Raw genomic sequence first — 7,078 nt, 5'->3', positions numbered from 1 at the left:
TTGTTTGTTTGTTCTTTAGAAAGGTCTTGTTAGAAGGGACGTGCCGCCATGTTGGAGGAGTCGACCAGAATTCATTTTGATATTTATTTTAGTAATTTGGTCAGTCAACGTCATTTATTTATTTTATTATCCAGTATTTTATTCAGGCAAAGTTCTTTTACCACTATTTTTTTTAACAGTTTTCATAACTTCACAGAAAAACACTATTTTTTTGTCTCTGACCTTTTCGCACTGGTTTGAAGTTGGTTGGATAAAAGGTGATGTCATGTACTTCTGAGCACCAATCAGGCTTGAGGAAGCAGCTTAGTTGACTTGGAGTGAAGCATATATTATTCCAATGTTTTAGAGAAATGCTTACGATGAAACTAATTATTCAGGGACTTTAAGAACGTGATGCAAAGACTGTTCTAGTTATATTGTATAGTTATATTATATTCCTCGAAGGCCAAATTCAGACTGACTTCAGCTATTAAACCTCAACTTGTGCTCTTCTTTGACGAAGGATGAAATGGTTCCCGCGATCACTTTAAAGAGTGTCTTAAAGTATTCCTTCAAACTTACATCTGTTGCTCAAACTGGACTTATTTTATTGTATTTCATGTCGGTCTGATCCAAAAAAGCTGAGTAAGACGCCTTTTGAAAATTAAAAAAAGGAAAGAAATAGTTAGTTTTCATTCCTCCAACATGGCAGTGAGTCTGTCCTCGCGCTTCCTCATCACAGACCTCCTGTTAAAGGTTTTATATTGTAAAAGTGTGTGTGTGCGTCCTTACTGCTTTTATATCATGCTTTATATTGATTATTAACAGATTTATCTACATGGACTTATTCGTATTCAGTAAACGGATTCATTCCACTGTGTGTGTGTGTGTGTGTGAGAGAGAGAGCGAGGTCACATACACACTACCTCCATGCCGAGGACCCTTCAAACTGCTCGTCCAGAATAGCTCATGGGCAGCACGACTTAAATCCGCATCCCGGTGTTTGATTGTCTCCTGCAGATGAAATTACAGCTTCATCCCGGCTCAAAGAGAATCATGTTCCATTTACTGTAAGAATACTGTGAGCTGGTCTTCAGGTAAGAAAAATAAGTAATTTTCTCATGAAATGTATCTGGTTGCTTGCAAAGCTTTTGTGTTTTTTGTGTTTCTTATGTGAGCATCATTCATAGGTGGCGTCATATCAGCAGAGGTGATGTGAACAGAAGAGATGTCGACATGTTTACTGTTCAAAAGGGTCTTTACTTTTATTTGAATTTATTTTACATGTTTTTTTAAGGCAAGGCTTATTTCCCCTGAACAGCTACTCAATGGACTTCAGTCGGATCTGTCTGTGATCTGAGTGAAACCTCATCAGAATATATCTTCTGCCTCACGACTGACCTCTATTGTTTAGAGGGAAAACCAACAGCTGCTGTAAATGAAACGAGTGACGGAACAGCTTATTATTTACATCATGATGCAGAGTTCAGAGGGATTTAGTGTCCTCTGAAGTGTTACCTGTTGGCTCGGGTTACACCTGGTAAAAACATCCTCACTCAGATTGGTTCTCACAAGTATAGAAGTACACACACACACACACACACTCTCTCTAAACTCTATCCAGTCTGCTTCCTGCAAACTGAGTGAAAATCAGCCTTTTCTCCCAAAAGGTCACGGTGAGATTTGAATGACAGCTTTAAGTCCTGCGCTCATATTACAATCTGCAGCGGAGCAGACGTCCGCTGTGAGCTGCGTTCCTGGGAAAGGCCGGCAGTACGGGGAAGCAATTAATTGTAATGAATAATGGGACAAATCTGGTCGGCATATGACTGCTAATGCTCCTTTTTTCTCTCTCTCTGGAGGATTTAGGACGGTGATGCCGGCCACGCTGAGGCGTCTGCCTGCACACTAATTGAAAAGTGTGAGGATGATGGTATTGTCTTCCTCCATTTCTTCTTTTACTTCATTCAAATAGAATTCCGGATCCATGTACATCAAATGTATCTCATTCCCCAGAACATCTGAACAATTAGTCTGCAAAATCACATGGTATTCATTTCCATCGATCTGTTCTCCTCACACAATGTTGTTTCAAAGCCTGGCAGCAAGATAAGGATGTTCTGGACAAAAAAACGTGTCAAATTTAAAGAATTTAGCCTGAAGAAGTATTTGAAACAGCCTTAAATTGAGCCCCATGCCCCCCCCCCCCCCCCTCACTGACTAATCCAGCCCTTGAGCTGAAGTGCCAGTGTGGTAATTAAAAAACGCCATCCTCCCGGTTTCCAGAAACAAGTTGTCACAAAAATAATGACGTTCTGATGAGTTTTAATTAGAAGTGTGAGTAAGAGCACTGGGAACAGACAGCCCCTCACTTATTCAGCTCATAATTATGGTAAATAAGATGATAATTCATCACATCGACCTGTTGCAAGCAAGTAAAAGTTAAAATGTTGATATGGAAGAGGGCAGGTGATTTAATATATCAGCGTTAGCTGTTATTTGTGCCTCTAAGACTAATTAGAAGTGAAAGTCTTTAAATAAGGAGGCTGCTTTTGGAAGTGTAGAATGTATTCTCCAGGGTTCTGTCTCAGACTTTGAGGAGGGTAAAGAGCATCGACATGCCTGGGGAACCCTGAGAACCTCCACTTTATGGGGTGAAATAATGGTTCAAACCTTTCCGAACCTCCTCCGGTGGAACAAAAAGCCATTTTGCAAGGTGTCCTGACATTTACCGGACTCATTCACCGGCTTTGTGCCCGTCAGAATGTGGACAGGAAGCTCTTTCAGCTGCATTTCAATGGACACCTGCCAATCAAACAAAACGAGGGGAGAATATTTCGTCCTTCGAAGAGGAACATGAACATCAACATAGCAGAAATGCTTCTTTACCTGTAAAACAAGAACCTGTTTGTCTCAAAATGTGTCACCACACAAGACCTGTACAAAAACACATTTCACTTTGTACGTTTTCAACGCATATGTTTCTATTTTATGTTGATAATTCGTAGCAATTCATTTTGTAGTATTTGCTTATTTCTCTTTTCTTTTACGGTGTTTATTGTTCAGCAGTTTTGGTCAGCATGTAAAGGCTCTCATACTTTGCAAAAAAAATTTTCTGATTCTGAAACAGTTTAAGATCTGTAGAAGATTATAAATCCTCCGACTGTCAGCAAGGATCAAACCACCGATCAAAGTATTGTAAGTTAAAGTGACGTGTCAGATCAGATAGCTCAGGGTTATAGAAAACTATGTGGGAGTCCAAAGGTTGTGGGTTCTATTCTGAGGAGTTTTGTCATCCAACGTCCAAAGAAGAAGTCAAACACAGAAAGAAACAATTGTTGTGTATCAGCAGACAGCTTGTTGTGAGAGCGCAGTGGTTAGGACTCTGGAGGTTGTGGTTTCAATCCTCATAAATCCAGTGAATTTTGAGCTCTGACATCCAATGACGACGTCAAATACGTGAAGAGAAAGATTTGGACTCGTAGGGTAGGGGGAACCTTTCCTGCCATAGTGAGGACACCAGTGTCTACGAACGCTGCTTGAGGAACTCCCTCAAAATACAGTCATGACCCTTAACACTAGTTGCGTATTTGCTGCTTATTGCATCTGAGGAATCCCCCCAAAAATATGATAAATATCAGTTCATGCATTGTATGTGAGCTGCTTGGGCTCTGATCATGAAGCACATTACATAAAACATTTGTGTCGTGTCTTTTAAAAAGTGTACAACATGGCAGTGACATGATTATTATAGATGTTCTATGAACAGAAGGAATGTTTCAGTGAACTACTGTTTACAACTGTGAGCCAACCCTTTCATCTCTAAAGCTACAAATCTATTTGAACATCACGTTCTACTTCTGTCTCCTGCAGCTTGTTGGGATGGTGGGACGTGATCTGAAAACTTGGTTCCTGATGAAAACGGTAAAGAAAACAATGTTATTTGTACATGACACAGCTGCAGTCTGCAGTGCGACATGAAGCCACTGATGTGATTTAAAGTTGCTGTTTGCTGCCATCATGTGGCCTCATTGGAGATTACATCTATTATTCATACTTTGCACTACTCTGAATATTGATGACACATATTTCTCCACATGTGTCTGTTGTTAAATGCCTCACACACAAACTGTGACAGTGTTTGTTTTGTGTGATCTCAGTGTTGCAGTGAACTCATTCATGCCCACGGTCTGTGGGCATGTGAGGAAATTGGCTATGACCCTTGAACGGCCTCTGACCCTTGAACTGTCATGGCTACGGCAAGAGAAAAGGAAAGTGGATAACGAGGACCGCTGCTTCCAGGAGAGGTAGAGGTCGATTCGTGTTGTTGTGGCTTGTTGTCACTAAACAAAGATCCCTGGTGTCTTTCAGGCTCTGTCCCAGCTTTGTGTTGACCGCCATCAGAGAGATCTATAAAGCTGGAGCCGCTCCTCTCATAGCCGGTTTACTGAGGTCTTCGGATCACGAGATCGACCTCACCTGCAGAGGGATGGACTCGGTGGACCAACAACATCACTGACAACTTACTCCAGCTGGTCTCCATCAACCCCTCCATGGACACTGTGCGGTGAGCACCGGGCATGAATCCACACAGCTGTTCCATCATATTCTTCTCTGTCTCCAGACTCTTCAGGAACAACATGGTGGATTCATCAAACTGTTCCGTTGGGATAACAAAGCTAACCACAGCTGTTCTATCAATATGTGTTGTGTAATAATGGGACGATGTTCTAGTTCATTTAAGGATGAGAGAACTTTAATCATCTCAAAGTAAATGATGCAATAACAAACAATGTAAATATGAGAATTATTTTTGGTTGATCATTTAAAGAGAGAGAATGGCCATTGTCTCTGTTCCTCATTAAAATACTGTGTTCACCAGGAACCAGCTGACCGAGTCTGTACTTTATGAAAATACAATAACTTGAAATGTACCGTTGTAAATACACTCAATCACTTCTTATAATATATGTAATAACGTACTGTAAATCCCAGCGCAACAGATAATAACTTCTTATAATATATTCTTATACTTCTTATAATATATACATACATAAGAAGTGATATAGCCTGTGGCGCTTCACAGGCTATGAAGTAGAAAAAACAGTCGTAGTATAGCATGTCAAAGAAAGCCGAAAACAGTCGAGAAAAGTTTTTGCTTATGAAACCAACACAGGCACTTCTTTTGTGTTGGGAACAAACCTATCGTGCCACCAATGCATACACATAGAGACATGTTATCTTTGTGGATTTGACTTATTATTAGAGTTGGATGTCAACAAGCACTGCACCTCATAATCACACAGAAACATGCACCTCAGGTCGTCTGTCACTCTGAGCTATTTGATCAGAAAGGACAGTCTACTGTTTGGCTTTGCAGATACCACTGCATCTCACGAGGATTGAACCCACGTACCCCGGTCTTCTGATCCTCCGACCTAGAACGGTGAGCTGTTTGATCTGACACTGCCCTGATCTGAAGCATGAGTCTAATCTCTCATAGTGTTTAGGAGGTCTGTCTTTGGTCTGATAACCAAACATCAAGTCAAATACACCAAGAAACGAGAGGTTTTGGGTTCAACCCTTATAAGTTACGATTTGTTTTGAGGCTTGCGTGCGATCGCAGAATCAAATACGACCAAAAAACAAATCAAGCGTGGCGTCGAATAGCTCAGGCTGATGGCAGACGGGCTACATCGATCCTTATACGGTGCCAGTTTTCAGGGTCGAATAGCTCAGGGGGATGGCAGAAGGGGTGCAGCCCGAGAGATTGTGGTATCGATCCTTATGAGCTGTCTGTTTTGAGGTTTGACAGGTGATCGCAGAATCAAATACGACCAAAAAACAATTGAATCATGTGATGTCGAATAGCTCAAGTGGATGGCGGAAGGCCTGCAATCCGAGAGCCTGTGTGTTCGATCCTCGACCCGAGAGACTGTGTGTTCGATCCTCGACCCCGAGAGACTGTGTGTTCGATCCTGTAAGGTGCGATATTTTTGAGGCTTGATGCGCAATCGCAGAGTCAAATACGACAAAAAACAATTGAAGAGTGCGCGTCGTCGAATAGCTCAGGCGAATGGCGGAAGGTCCTTGACCCGAGAGATTGCTAGTTCGGTCCTTGACCCGGGAGACTGCGCGTTCGATCCTTGACCCGGAAGTTGCGTTCGATCGCGGTCGATCCTTGTAAGGTGGGATGTTGGGATGTTGGGATGGTGGGATGTAAGGTGGGATGTTTTTGAGGGTAATGAATGTGTGAGTGTGAATGTGCTGTTACGTACGACAAGGCCTAGGAACCAGAGGACCCAAGAGGACCCAAGAGGACCGCAGAGGACCGCAGAGGACCCAGAGGACCGCAGAGGACCCAGAGGACCAAGAAGAAGAGAGGGGGTGGGGGGGAAAAAAAAAAAAAAAAAAAAAAAAATATTTTTTTGATCATATATTCTTTTGCATCTGGATAGCTTCTATTGCGCAACAAGCATCACAAACATCGCAACTTACAAGGATCGAACCCGCAGTCTCTCGGTTGCAGCCCTTCCGCCATCCACCTGAGCTATTCCACGCCACACTTGATTTTGTTTTTTGGTCGTATTTGATTCTGCGATCGCGCGTCAAACCTCAAAACGAACAGCTCATAAGGATCGATCCCACGATCTCTCAGGCTGCAGCACTTCTGTTTTTTGTCATATTTGACTCTGCGATTGCGCATTAAGCCTCACAAACATCGCACCTTACAAGGATCGAACACGCAGTCTCTAGGGTTGCAACCCTCCCGCCATCCACCTGAGCTATTCGACTTCACACGTCAATTGTTTTTTGGTCGTATTTGATTCTGCGATCACCTGTCAAACCTCAAAACAGACAGCTCATTAGGATCGATACCACAATCTCTGGGCTGCAGCCCATCTGCCATCCAACTGAGCTATTCCACGCCACACTTGATTTTGTTTTTTGGTCGTATTTGACTCTGCGATCGCACATCAAGCCCCAAAACCGGTTGCACCTTATAAGTGTATTTACAACGCTACATTTCAAGTTATTGTATTTTCATAAAGTACAGACTCGGTCAGCTGGTTCCTGGTGAACACAGTATTTTAATGAG

Source organism: Melanostigma gelatinosum, assembly GCF_949748355.1.
Source record: "Melanostigma gelatinosum genome assembly, chromosome: 24".
Taxonomy (NCBI): Eukaryota; Metazoa; Chordata; class Actinopteri; order Perciformes; family Zoarcidae; genus Melanostigma; species Melanostigma gelatinosum.
This window is presented reverse-complemented; position numbering follows the sequence as displayed.